The sequence below is a fragment of the Amphiura filiformis genome, chromosome 2 (assembly GCF_039555335.1).
Source record: "Amphiura filiformis chromosome 2, Afil_fr2py, whole genome shotgun sequence".
NCBI classification, from domain to species: domain Eukaryota; kingdom Metazoa; phylum Echinodermata; class Ophiuroidea; order Amphilepidida; family Amphiuridae; genus Amphiura; species Amphiura filiformis.
Window position 1 is genome coordinate 38,460,974 of NC_092629.1, and position 15,088 is coordinate 38,476,061.

General features: G+C 36.1%; 1 protein-coding gene and 1 non-coding gene across 2 annotated transcripts in view; one reads left to right on the top strand and one right to left on the bottom strand.

The window, feature by feature from the left end:
* Positions 1 to 15,088, top strand: part of LOC140146187 (uncharacterized) — a 224,846-nt gene that overhangs the window by 65,936 nt on the left and 143,822 nt on the right. The window lies entirely within an intron of this gene.
* LOC140146893 (small nucleolar RNA U3) lies at positions 5,419 to 5,640 on the bottom strand. Its single transcript, XR_011858339.1, has one exon. It is a non-coding gene; the product is annotated as a small nucleolar RNA U3 (small nucleolar RNA).

Here is a 15,088-nt window from a genome sequence, read left to right on the forward strand (position 1 = left end):
GAAGCTTGAATGGTCAAATATTGGAACTAATTTATGCAAAAAGTTAAAATGGTCAAATATGAGATTAATTTGGTCACGCAAATGTACACAGGTATCAGTTTTGGCCCCCAAAGACCGTGGCACCTAGGCCTGTGCCCACTCTGTCTTATGGTAAATCTACCCATGGGCCTATGTGTACAAAATAATTTTGCAATGAGAAATAGTAAACTATTTATTTGCAATTATTTTCTTGATTTAGTTGTATTTTGATCAGATTGGTACATAATCATGTTTGTAGCCTACTTTGAAGAGATATAAAATTATATGATAAAAAGTGCCAGTATTTCTTAGACAACCCAGATGTTGCATGTTGCTGATCATCTTTGATGTTATATTAATTAATAGATATGTGTACACTAAGTGCCATCATTTTTCAAAGAAAAGCACTGAAAACCAAAACTTGCCCATGTTAAAAGTGATATAGAGGGTCTCAATGCGCGCGAAGCGCGCAAAAATTTTGGGTTTTTAAAGGGGAAAACTTTTTTGACCCCCCTTTCCTACCACCTGAAACTTTTTGGTCCCCCCTCTTTTAAGGTCCAAAACTTTTTTGCCCCCCCCCCCTCCCTTTTTACCAGCCCCCCACCAAAGTATTTCTGAACACTCCCTAAATGAACTCTGCCATTGGAAATTAGACTTTGGGTCATAGCCTATAGGTCATATTGATTAAAACACTCGCAATGTTGAATCGAATATGAAACAAGCGTACAACAACATTATTATATTTATTGCAAATAAAAATAATTGATTGGACATCTGCGAATCTTATAATAAAGAAATTTATAGGCCTTATAGTATAACACGCTTAGGAAGTTTTGAAAAAAAAACTTCCCCCACTACATGAGCAAAAAAAACCAAAAAAAACTTTCCCCACCAACACTAAATTATTATTTATTTATTATTTAGCTCACGGAAACGTGATATGAAAAAACACTACAACAACAATTTTAAAATGTTGAAAATGTTATTGTAAAATATTGTTGGAAAACATATTTGCAAAGTATTTGCAAAGTAAGTTAAAACATTTTGCATAACAAAATGTTTTTGAATGTCACATGAACATGTTTTATAACCTTTATATGCCCAATAACCTGACATATAAAATATTTTCTGTAAAACCTTTTATGTTTGGTGGGGATACAGGGAAGTCTCTTTTCATGCATAATTACAAGTGCGTAGATTTTAAATATGCCTATAGTATAGCCCTATACATAATCTGTTTATAACAAAATTCAGAGTTTATAATATTTTGGGGCTTTATAAAAATGACGTTTAAAAGTGTGCTAACTTATGTGATTAGAGAGATCTAAAGATTTGAGTGAATTATTTATATGGTTTTATTAACAAGTCTTGCCAAGATTTCATATCAGTGCACTTATACTAAGATTGACATACATAGGAAGGTGTCCTTTTAGGAAGATAATTTCATTTTATTGACACTAAAGCTGAATTTATACTCCATCGCTGAGCGACGAACTATTTTATTTGACCAATGAGGTAGCGCGTTTTTCCCAGCGCAACAAAAAGCGCGCTACCTCATTGGCTAAAACCCAATCACTCAGTGTAAATTCAACTTCATACAGAGGTAGCCATTTATGCTAAAACTTGACTTGAATTTCCGATATTAAGTGGGAAAATATAAATTTAAGAGGGTCCAGAAATTCAGTGCAATGCAAAATAATTCTATGAAAAGAGTTCAGATCAATTTTAGACAGTGTGAAAAAATAAAATAAAAACAAAAATGTTTTTTCTTTTCTTTCTTTCTTTTTTTTTTTTCTTTTCTTTTCTTTTCGTTTTTTTATGCCTAAATACACGAAGTATATTCTAATATTTAATATGTTTATTTTCAAGTTGTTCGGAAAGTAAATGCACATGTGTTTACTTTGTAAACACAGTGTGTTGTCTCTCTAACAATTTAAAAGTAAACACTTTAAATGTTTAAAATTTAAATACACTCAAATGTTTACTTTTTGTGTTTTTTGTATTTACTTTAGTGTTTACATTGGTGTTTATGTGTTAAAAGCAGTGGCGTAACTAGGGTTGGTAGCGCCTGGGGCAAGAAACAAAATTGGCGCCCCTACCCCCCCGAGAATTTGAAATCCTTGACAAAATTGCGCGCGGAGCGCGAGAAATTTTGGACAAATAAGGCCTACCACTAATTAATTTTGACTACTAGAAGTTGAATATCGGTCTTAAAATGTTCTTTCAATTGATTTTGTGCTGAAATGCGCGCGAAGCGCGCGAAAATTTTGACTTTCGTCACTTGGAGGGGCGCAGAATCGATGCTGAATTGGTCAATTTGGCGCCCCCCTAACGGTAGAGCCCGGGGCATGTTGCCCCCCTGCCCCCCCCCCCTAGTTACGCCACTGGTTAAAAGTGTTATAGAAACCATAACACTTGAATATACAGTGTACGTACGCACAATACTGAGCAATCCAATTAATGTGTACAAATGAAGAGCTTTGTTTCAAAACCCCTTACATCCACTTGAGCAATTTTGAGAACACATGAAAAAATCATCAAAAAAATACAGATATAAAGGGGTTTGCAACAAAAGCAGCTTTTAGCAGGATGCTCATCCTATCCAAGCATCCTGCTAAAAACTGCTTTTGTTGCAAACCCCTTTATATCTGTACTTTTTTGATGATTTTTTGATGTTTTCTCATAATTGCTCAAGTGGATGTAAGGGGTTTTGAAACAAAGCTCTTCAAATATGGGATTCCGACAAATTATTTAAGGCAGCAAAAAACGAAATATCTCCCCGAAGCAACACGCAAGTTTCCACCAGATGCATTTGGGTCGATTATAAAAGCAATTTTGCACTCATTTCCAGCGGGGAAAAATAACGATTAGCGTGCATGTTTATAACCGGGGTAGTCAACCAGACAATTTTAGAATTAAGGTGGTACTGCACCCCTTGATAAATTTTGTGACTAATTTTGCACTTTTCTCAAAAAATAACTACACACTGGTAACAAAAGTTATGTATAGGGGCAAGGAATCCAGTTACTACACTGGAATTTCAGTGACTCGAGACAAGCGGTACGTTATTTATGATAAGAAATGAGGTACCGCTAGAATGTACCTCATTTCTTAACATATATAATGAACCACTTGTCTTGAATCAATGAAATTTCAGTGAAGTAATTGGATTCCTTGCCCCTATATAATATACATAACCTTTGTTACCAGTGTGTAGTTATTTTTTGAGAAATATACAAAATTAGTCACAAAATTCATCAGGAGGTGTATATAGTATAGTACCACCTTGTATAGTACCACCTTAAAGGAGTATTTCGTGATCCTAGCATCCTCTTTTTATGACATTTTTCAGTACATATCCACGAAAAAAACATATTCCCAAAATTTCAGTTGATTCCGATTTTGCGTTTGCGAGTTATGCATGATTATGTGTATTACACTGCTCCATAGACAATACGTTGTAATTTCGTTCTGGTGCACCAGAACGAAATTCAAATTTCGCGATATCTTTGCTAAACGAATCAATCTGCAAGAAATATTTTGTACATAAACATTATGTAGCCAGAGTATTCCAGTGATTTAAAAATCTCAACTTTTTTTGAGAAAAGTGGGGGGATGAGGCTGTGGATCACGAAGTGCCCCTTTAAGCCTATCACGAATATTGGGCATACTTACTGAGTACCCGTCTTATTTTAATTTTGAGTCACCCTGTAGGAATCATTTAGTACACGGGGTATATCCTTCAAATATCCGGGCCGGAATAGAGTTTCCACTAAATAAGCCGAGAGATGATACTGTAACCGTTATATTATACTCGCATTGCTGCAGGCCAAGTTCATATATCAGTATTTAATCGGTAAACTGACATATCGAAGCTATTGGTTCATCGAATAATTGGAATCCAAGTAGTAACATAGGGTGTCTACATGTGTGCATGTATAATTTATATGTGTATTGAGAAGTTGGCTATAAAAAGCTGCACGTTTGTATTGAAAATCAAATACCGCCCACAAAAAGTAATCTTACCCGTAAAGCAAAAGTAATATCTTAAAGACACTTAACCCAAATTAGCATATAAATTATAAATTAATAGATGGATAAATTTGTTCTGCGTATTTTGATTCGGCACGATGCGGCTTTATTTTTTCCAAATTATACAAATTTCAATGGAAAGAGAGATCACTTAAAAAGTAATAAATTTGGGATATTTTCTCCTTCAGAGTGAATCCCACCGGCTGTTGTAACGGACTCATTACAGTGTGACAGACCAACACTCACTCTCCGTGCTCATAATTAGCGTGTTCCGAGAGAAAAGTGTGTAAATGTTGTCACTTTTGAAATGCTCTCTTTTTTATTCAAATTGGTATAAGTTGGAAAATAAAATCACATCATGCCTAAAGGGGTATCAAAATACGCAGAACAAAAACTATTGACTACTAGGTCTATTTGGATAGTTTTTTTGGCAGGCCGACGTCCGACTGGGGCGAGCATTCAGTAATATAAGCCCTAACTCAATTCGCCCATTTGCGTCGGCGAATGCTCATTTTGCATATTTTAAGGGGTTAATTCATTTGCAATAGCTGTCCTATATATATTTGACAAATTAATGCATTCTATATTTTACGCAAATAAAAAATATGACACCTGGCAGCTATTGCAGAAATTGCCTTCTTGTACGAGCCCCTCAATTGGCATGTCAAATTATTTCACCCAAAGCAAGCACGTATATATTCAGTTCTTCTGCAAATAAACGTGGATAAAAATAGCTATGGTGGATCAAAATACCTGAACATGGTAAATCGGATACACACCACATGTATTATGGCGACAGTTCCGTATTACAATGAACTAATAAAATATCGGGTTACAGTGGTCATTTTAAAATGTGCCATTTGCACTAAAACTAGATTTTTATTGTTAAGCATTAAGCAAATATTGTTATAGATTTCGTTATGAGATTTGCCCTATGTCCTCTTTTAAAGGTGGGTGACCCGAATGATACCCCCCTTTTTTTTTATATTTATATATCCTATTTTTCTCATTAACATATTGAAATCAGGCGTTCCAAATCGGTATTCACGATCACGGAGATATCATCAAAACACTGTCGAGTTATGTGGTATACCACGTTCGAGACTAATTTGCCAGTTTCTTGATGATATCATGAAGCAGAGGCTCCGGAAGATGTTTAATAATGCGGGGGGGGCAATGGTGCCTGGCCCAAATTATTGGATGGTGCAATGGTACTTTTCCATACCTACAAAATTGGGTATTGGGGGCCGGGTCCGCCGGTTCCAGAGCCACTGCCAAGTCTTTCATAATACTTTTATATACACTTTAGACAAACTATTTAGCAGATACAAAACTCAAATTCAGATCTATCTTTTGTTTTAAAGAAACGCCACTCTGAATGTGTTCCTCTCCTCCTCGTCCCCACTTATGAGGGAGGAGGAACGTTCATCAATGACAAGAGACAAGATGCTCAAAAGAGCAACATCTCATGTCCGCTTCGCTCTCAGAGAGGAACACTACGACTCATCATCGTGGTATTGGATAGCCATCAAGTATATTTGATAGCATGGTGACACGTACTCTAGAAATGATCCTTAAAAGTACGGTCTTAATAACTGATGGTCAGTAAAATGTAGTGACTTTACTTAAGAATATAGAATCCATGGTGTTATATGACTGCAATTGTCTATCTGTCAACTTGCAAAATTGAGATTTTGTCAACACATAGCGCTCCTGGAACATTGTGGTTCTTATGGTTAGGGCTCGACTATAGGTTGGCGAACACATACGTGTAAAATCAGTTAATTTTTCAGAAAATATTATGCCCCATGGACTTTGCACTCAGGCCCCTATATTCCGATTTCAACAAAACTGGTCTCAAATAATAATCTTTGAATGACAGGCAATGTAACAATGAAAGCCATAAATGTGTGATTTGCTCCACAGTGACGCCCTCAATTTTTCAAGAATTTCTACTTTTTGTAATGCCCAATGGTGTACTAAAATACTACGTGAAAGACTAAAGGGATGGAGTGCTCTAATTACAGTAGATCTGTAGTTCACAATCGAGTGATGGCTAAACGCATCGCGTACATGTGTATTATTGAATCATTGAACCAGTGACGTATAAACTGTGTGCATATCGCAATTCGTTTTACGTCTTAACGTATAAACTATGTGCATATCACTAGTCTATTCGTCTTACGTCTTGTTTGTACATCCCATCTGCGTGACGCTACTCCAATAATCATGATAATAATACGATTGGCGAGCTAATACATGCACACATTGTAGACACTGGAATGAAATGGCAATTTTCTTCGTTTTACCTCATTTGTTTGGCTCGAAATTAAAAGGGGACAATGTGATATGTGAAAACTAACATAACATTTAAATAGGAATCTGTTCTTTATGGAAATCAAACACGGCTTTAAAAAAAGCCATTTTGTTTATATTATTACTAGCGTAACTGCAGATACCAAATGATATCATTCCGTCCGTTTCTCGCTATTTTGAGCTGCTAAAATATTGAGTAAACTCCATCGCTGAGCGACGAGAAATGGTTTCTAGCCAATGAGGTAGCGCGCTTTTTGTTGCGTCGGGGAAAGCGCGCTACATCATTAGTTAAGTACCAATCCCTCGTCGCTCAGCGATGGAGTATAAATACAGCTTAAGGGATGAATATAATGATCATAAATAAATTTATATCGAAAGTTCATTGAATCAATTAGCATTTCATTTTCCATAAATAAATACTCACACTTCTTACAACATTATAAAGATTAATGTACTGTCAGTAAGCCCAGCGAAAGCGTGGATATTAAAATGCCCAGGAAACGCTGAAGTTAAAAGTGAAAGATAAGTCAATAAAATTGTCATTATAGGTATTTAAAAATGGCAAAAAAATTATAAAAACGGCAATGTTGATAAATTAGGGAAGCTCTATTCAATTTCAACATGTAGTACTAAACCTATACTACATCATGCACAATTGCACATGGATGGGCAAACACCAGAGTATAATGACATAAATGATCAAAATGTGACATTTTACTCATGTTGTTTTCGGACTTTCGGACTGCTATGTTACAAAAATGCCCAAATCTGATTTTGTTCCCAGATTTATACTGATTTAACCTTTTTAAAAGCCTATTTTATTTATAAATACATTTCAATTCATTTTTTCAATGGTATACCTGTTTGTTCTGATCTGGCACCTAAACTCTCTCCACGCGGGTGTCGACTGCAGACGACATATTTTTAATTTTTTTAAATTTCTCAAAAATTTTAGAATTTTAAATTTTCATGACCATATTTGGAATCAGCATGAAAAATGCATTAAAATGAGCACAAACAAGCCTAGTATTGGTTCAGTGGTTCTTAAGATAGCTTTGGATATTTTGATAAAATACCTGAAAACTTTGACTTTTTATGTTGAAGCCTATGGCTAGCATATAATGAAGTATGGCCACCGCCATCGAGACGACATAAACATGAGTTAACAGTACTATATATTATTTTGTTGTTCAAGACAGACGTGACAGAGGGAACACGAAATTTAAAAACATTGATGTTTTGTGCCAACTAGAAAAACATGATTTTTTTTTCAGCAGAAACTAATTTGATATTCCCCTAAACGTAAATAACGATTGTACATACATTAGGCAAAAAAACAAACATGTTTGTTTCCTGTAGCAGGTCTAAAAAGTTAAATGCGAAATGCAGTTTTTTATTTTTTTTAATCCATGCATTTAAATGAACAAAAAAGCTTTTGGAAATGGGAATTTGCAGTGGGTTCCTCCGACACCCACAAAAAAAATCATATTTTTTCATGTTCAAGAATAATTTTATGATCCGGTTTCAACCTGCAAATTAAAAAAGGTATTTAAACAAAAATGTGTGATGTTTTCTCCCGTAGTTTTTCACTACACGCGTTTGTGTAGTGTTTTCTCCAGTAGTGTTTTGTTTTTTCTCCTTTGTAAGCAAAACAAATTCTAATGCGCAAAATAAGCCGTCAGAAACGAAATGCGCGCACTACAGGAAACAAACTTGTTTTTTTGGCCTTATGTCTAATTTATTCATACGTGTACGCAAAATAGAATTGCGAATTTGCGGTAATTTCTGCAGATTTCAAAATTACACGTGCAGTGTGGTAGTAAAAAAACCAAATTGGTGCACAGACTATGTTTGATAATTTCAATGTACTTTTCATGCAGTTTTAAATTACTTTGACAATTTTGTAAGCTTTTGTAATTTGCATCAAATGCTGCTCGGTCTTCTCAAAGAGAATACAGGGAGAGTCAAAATGGTATGTAATAATGTACCCCATGGATATTCAGGGACCCAAATAAATTTTTTTTAAATTGAAACTTCTGCAGATTCAAAATTCATGTGAATGGAAAAGCTACACTCGAGACTCTGGCATAAGCGCATCGTAATTTTTTTACCGCATTTGGGCAAATGTACCCCGAAAAGCGCCCAATTAGAGCACATTTTGGGCGCTTTTTGTGTGTTTTTGTGACAAATTGGTATAGGCCTACTGATAGGCCTATGGGTGTCAAAAACACCAAACAGCAAATAATAGGTATAGAGAAAGTCAGCATCCGGAAATCTGCGTGGCGTATCCCGGTAAACATTTTTTTAAGAATCCCCCCGGGTTTTTTTTATTGAGGGTGTCCACGATTCCTCAAAAGAAATAATAAGTTTGGAAGAGATTAGTTTGACTCACCCTATAAAAAGTTTCACGACCCTTTATGATTACGTGATATTCTTCATGTTCTTCTTTATATATTTAATGAAAAACGTCGCTTTAAATATTCAGCTTTTGGCGAGCTACACAGCTTAGGTTATGCGACATTTAATCAACTTTTGATTCTTCTATTATGTAATTTGCAAAATGAATGCGCAAAGGGCTTTGGGGGAATTCCCCTCATAGGAGCAGTGACATTTTAATATGCGATGCACTATTTGACAGGTTTTTAAAGGCCAATGTTGTATTTTGAAATTGGCATAAAAAGTAGTATGTCTTCAGAAAGCCTATTAATTTCTGAAAATTTATGTACCAAAATCTCATTTTCGTCAAAAAATGGAGATGCGTCCGTGTTACGCTGAGCCCCTCGCACTATGAACCACAATGACCTCATCCCAATGGCATAATTCAATAACCTCAATTAAACAATGATAGGGCAAAATTTGACCTCAAGTTAGAGAGTATGAGTTTTTGTACCAAAATTTTCAAAGGTCATTCAATGAATGTACAAATGTATTGGGGTTAAATAAATGTGCTTTGATAGATGAGCATGTTGTGTATCGATATCATGTCCGGGCTATTTAATAAAGTTGTCATCGTCAATATGGTCAAAGGAAAAAGGTCTTGTTGTTGGACAGTCTTTCCCTTGACCACCCCCCCCACAGTGTCATCGACCCTATATCTTCATGGCAGGAATCGCCATGGTAGGTTGAATCCACAGCCACGATTAGCCATTTGGTTCAAACCTTTAAAGCTCTTTAGAACTAATAATTAGTCGAGGGACATAACTAAGGCTACTCACAATAGCCGGGTTATTGATCTTGGTTGTGCGTGAATAAGCTTGTATACTCCATTGAGGTCAATGGTCATCGACTTTTATACTGCCAACAGGGTCAGTCCATATCAAAACAGATTGAGTGTACACCCACCCTCTTGGATTTTGCTCTCCTTTGGCTCAGGGGTACCTTTCTTGGATCCCTAGGTGAGGTCACAAGAAAAAAATTCAAATTCCATTTCGTTTGCGAATGGCGGGCAATCAAAGTTTGGCGACCTCGACCAAAATTGGGAATTTAAGGGGTCCAAATGACAAAGTGCTCTCTTTGAGGGGCACTTTCTTCTTAATTGAATCAGTTGTGATCCTCTCTTTGAATGTGGTCACTCATTGGCTGTGTCTGAAATACCTAATGCCAAAAAAGATAGATTTCTGAATTTCGTTGGGATTTCAGAGGGGGTCAAAATCAGCACTTCGTACTGTTCAATCAAATTATCTTGATTTTGAAGGACCCATGATAATGTCACAGTGCACTTATAGGTCCTAATTATGTTCAGAATGGATTAACCATGTGCCAATGTCTATGAGCAATTCAAAAAGAAATTTCTAGACCCCTACAGAATTTTAGGCCCCCTAATGTGGTTCAGCCACAAATGGCGCTTAAAATCGGCAAATTTTGACACCTAATAACTTTAGGTGTACACCAGATATGAATTTCTAGTCTTTTGCATCTGAAAGAATGTAGTCTAATGTTACTAGGAACATAAGATTTGTTTTGTATTTTTTGTGTTTTGATACTAAGTTGATGGTCCCAAAAATCCCAATTTTTGACTAATGATGTACAGGTTATGGGTACAAAATGTCAATTTCAACATACCCTATTTTCTATTTTTGATCATTGTCTTATTTATCCTGTTATTACATAGTTAACAACATCCGATTTTGGTGTCTAATTATGTTTTTCTTGCATGAGAAATACAACTACGCAACTTAAAAAACTGTACAAGGATCCAATGACCTCCTTATTACAATATGGACGCTTTTGGCAGACATATTGCAAAAGAGGGTCATCGGTTCCTTGTATAGTTTTTTAATTTGCTTAGTTGTATTTCACATGCAAGAAAAAACATATATATTATAATTAGACACCAAAATTACCAAAATCAGACGTTGTTAACTATGGTCAGAATTCAAAAAGGTCGTTGACCTATGAACATTTTTCGTCATAGCGCCCTCCTGAAAGGTCTGACACATAACAAACTATACATTTTTGGAATCCTCATGACCATACGAGTAATTTGATATATTACTTGACATAATTGGGAGCATTCTGAAAATTTGACCCCCATAACCTGTACTTTGCATGTGCATCGTTCCCAGGAAGTGCATTTTTGACCCCCTTAAAAATCCATACAGAGGATTAGAAAGTAGTTTTTTCTTATTACTTGACTCAAGAGCAACTTGAAATATCAGGATAAATAATACAAATGGGTATAAAGTGATCAAAAATATAAAAAAATACCATACTAAAATTGGCATTTTGTACCGTATCCTGTATGCATGGTATGTTAGGCAAAAATGACTATTTTTGAAAGCGTCAACTTAATACTAAAACACAAAAATACAAAACAAATCTTATGTTCCTAGTAACATTAAACTACATTCTTTCAGATGCAAAAGACTAGAAATTCATATCTGGTGTACACCTAAAGTTATTAGGTGTCAAAATTTGCTGATTTTAAGCGCCATTTGTGGCTGAACCACTTTAGGGGGCCTAAAATTCTGTAGGGGGTCTAGAAATTTGTCTTTTTTGAATTGCTCATAGACATTGGCACATGGTTAATCCATTCTGAACATAATTAGGACCTATAAGTGCACTGTGACATTATCATGGGTCCTTCAAAATCAAGATAATTTGATTGAACAGTACGAAGTGCTGATTTTGACCCCCTCTGAAATCCCAACGAAATTCCGAAATCTATCTTTTTTGGCATTAGGTATTTCAGACACAGCCAGTGAGTGACCACATTAAAAAAGAGGATCACAACTGATTCAATTAAGAAGAAAGTGCCCCTCAAAGAGAGCACTTTGTCATTTGGACCCCTTAAATTCACAATTTTGGTCGAGGTCGCCAAACTTTGATTGCCCGCCATTCGCAAACGAAATGGAATTTGAATTTTTTTCTGTGACCTCACCTAGGGATCCATGAAAGGTACCCCTGAGCCAAAGGAGAGCAAAATCCCAGAGGGTGGGTGTACACTCAATCTGTTTTGATATGGACTGACCCAACAGTGAGTGCAGCTGTAGGGCCTACTACACGCTGTAGTCCATACAGGGTATTACAGGACCAACGCAATATAAAATGGTCAGATTTTGAGTTCAAAGCGCACGGCCAATTTTCAAAGCGCATTCTAGCGACTATCATATCTGTTCAACACGTATTTTCAAGTGTATGAGACCACATCTGGTTTCTTGAGAAAAATTCATTTGCGGGAGATATTCATCAATTTCTAACCCAGTATTCGAAGATTTTCGTCTGATATCAAAATCGCGCAAAGCAATTCACGTGTATCGATCCCGTGTATTCATTTTAGTGTCTCTGCTCCACCAAATAATTATTAGCCAGGCGGTGTCGGTGTGCCCCCCCCCCTCCTCCATCTGTAAAACTCCAGGTTACGCCGTTGTTTTTGGACAAATATGTTGGAGCCAGGAGCCTGATCTGACATGCATTACCATTTACCACTGATTACAGTCAAACTTAAAAGTAGGATCCACAACATGCCCATCAGGGCAGGGCACAGTTCTTTTACTCCAATACATTTGCACATTCATTGAATGACCTTTGAAAATGTAGGTACAAAAACTCATACTCTGTAACTTGAGGTCAAATTTTGTACTATGCTTGTTTAATTGAGGTTATTGAACTATGCCATTGGGATGAGGCCATTGTAAACAGAATTTATTTTCAACACGGACTCAAAAATGTCCAGATTTGAAATCAAAACAAAAAAATTACCTAAAATTGCAATTTATTTTGATCATATAAAAAATGAAAAAAAAGTTTATATTTTTAAAGGACAGACATGTAATCAGCCTAAAACAGGCTTGTCGCAGTCTAAAAAGTTCATTGCTTATTGTAAAATATGTAGACTTGGCACAAATCTTTGCAATTACCGTACTCTAAAGAATTTAATGGTGTGCGTAGCGTATTAAAAGCAAGTGAAGGGGGGGGTGAAATGGGCAAGCTTCCACACCGGAAATGCAAACTTGTGCAACTCGTATAGTGCAGAATTTAAACTCATTGAATTGAAACACAATCTGCATTTTGGTGATTTTGTTTTGCTTTCAAATATAATGCATGATTATAATTATTTGCAATCAGACTGACATAATATTTTTCAGTTGGAAAATTAAAATTTATTTTGATACGGTTGTGGAGGTCGCGGCTGCCGAATTCAGCTCCATGACAAAGTGTATGAACATGGACGTGATATCAGATAGGATAACCATTATAAAAGCCTGTTAAATTCCATGTTCATGATGGATTTACGGACATTTGGAAGTCTGCTATAGGCATGTGAGTATTATAAACTAGGATCGTGTAGGGGTATGACAGGGCTGAACACAAATATTTGGTAAGCTTATAGGTTTCTGACCCCCCCTTATAAATGCTATTTAGATGAATAATAGCTTGCCATAGCAATGTGAAATCGAGTGCATAATGAGCATATCTGCTAAATACGCACAATTTAAGGGTTCAACATGCCGCGCGTAATGTTTGCGACTCAAAAAAGGTGCTGCGTCATTCTGTAGAAAACACGCACAATTTTAGGGCTCAACATGCCGCGTAATGTTGCGACTCGTTCAAAGGTGCTGCGTCATTCTGTAGAAAATACGCACAATTTTACGGTTCAACACGCCGCGTAATGTTACGACTCTTTTAAAGGTGCTGCGTCATTCTGTAGAAAATACGCGCAATTTTACGGTCTAACATGCCGCGTAATGTTACGACTCGTTTAAAGGTGCTGCGTCATTCTGTAGAAAATATGCACAATTTTACGGTTCAACATGCCGCGTAATGTTACGACTCGTTTAAAGGTGCTTCGTCATTCTGTAGAAAATACGCACAATTTTACGGTTCAACATGCCGCATAATGTTACGACTCGGAAAACATTGACGTACCAGTCATTGGCAAAAGGCCTGTGGATTTACCACAAAAACCACACACAGTCAGAGTGACAATTATTTAAAAATGAGTGCAAATTTGCCACAAAATTTCAAAGTCATTGACTTTCCCATTATATCAGTATTAGCTTTGTTATGTAATAGCCAACATGAACTCTAGCCACTTCACACCTTTTTGTGCAGTGTCAACACACAGATACATGTCATTGTTTATATAGCCCTATTATATAGCCAGGCAATATGCAGCCATGCATACATGTACCTGTGAGATGCATGGAACAATGTTTTATACAGGGGGGTGTAATCCTAACTCTAGAGCATTGAGCCCTAAATCTAAACCCTAACCTAAATCATAACCCTACACTCTAACTCTATGACATAACCCTAAATCTAAACCCTAACCCTAAATCATAATTTCAAACCCGAACCTTATGTCTTATAGCCAGAACTCTAGACCTAGTAGCCTAAATCATCAAAATCTGTTGCAATTTGCAGATGTATTTTTTTCTCCATTTTCTCCCCTTTTTTAATTTAAGAAAAAAAGTGGATTTTTTTAAGTCCATGTCGAGAATAATCCCTGTTTGTAGTCCATATAGTGAATGATACCGTGGTCTCATATGTACAATATATATGTAGGTCACTTTATTTTTAGGACCAATTTATGCAACACAGCATGCCTAAATGCATACGGAGATACGATTTCCCGGATATCAGATCTATATGATTTTATCACAACCCCCATTTTTTTTGTCTATGTACTCTTATTTATTATAGGCAGCAACACCGTGGACATGATGAACACTGTTTTATATAGGTTAAAATTAAGGTGATATTAATCCTAGTATACATGTACTAGTACCACTACCATCCGGCAGAAAATAAAAATTCCTTTAAAAAGGAGCGACCATCAAAAATTACCAGAGGGATGGGTGACCGATGCTCACTGTAGGCTTCTAGTAAAATCCACGATTTTCGTTTTGCTCCTGTACAAATATTCCGAGAGATATTGACTCTTTAGTTACGTTGAAATAGTCATTTCATATTCAGCCGAAAGTCCGGTGAAAATCGCATATTGGGGGAATTTCTAGACGAAATTTTGCGTATGATATACTTTTGTATAATTTAGCCATGCAGAAGTTCCTAATTTTACGATGGCGCGCTCACATAGTGATATTATGGGAAATGTTTGTACTTATTTTGGTATCACTAGATCAAAACGGTAGACCCATAGCTATACCCATTGGTACCAAATAATTTTGACGGTACATAATTTTTTAATAGAAAATTGGGGGTTGCAATAACCCCCTCTTCGTAATTCGTGTTACAAAAATGACTCAGTAGGTCGAATTGC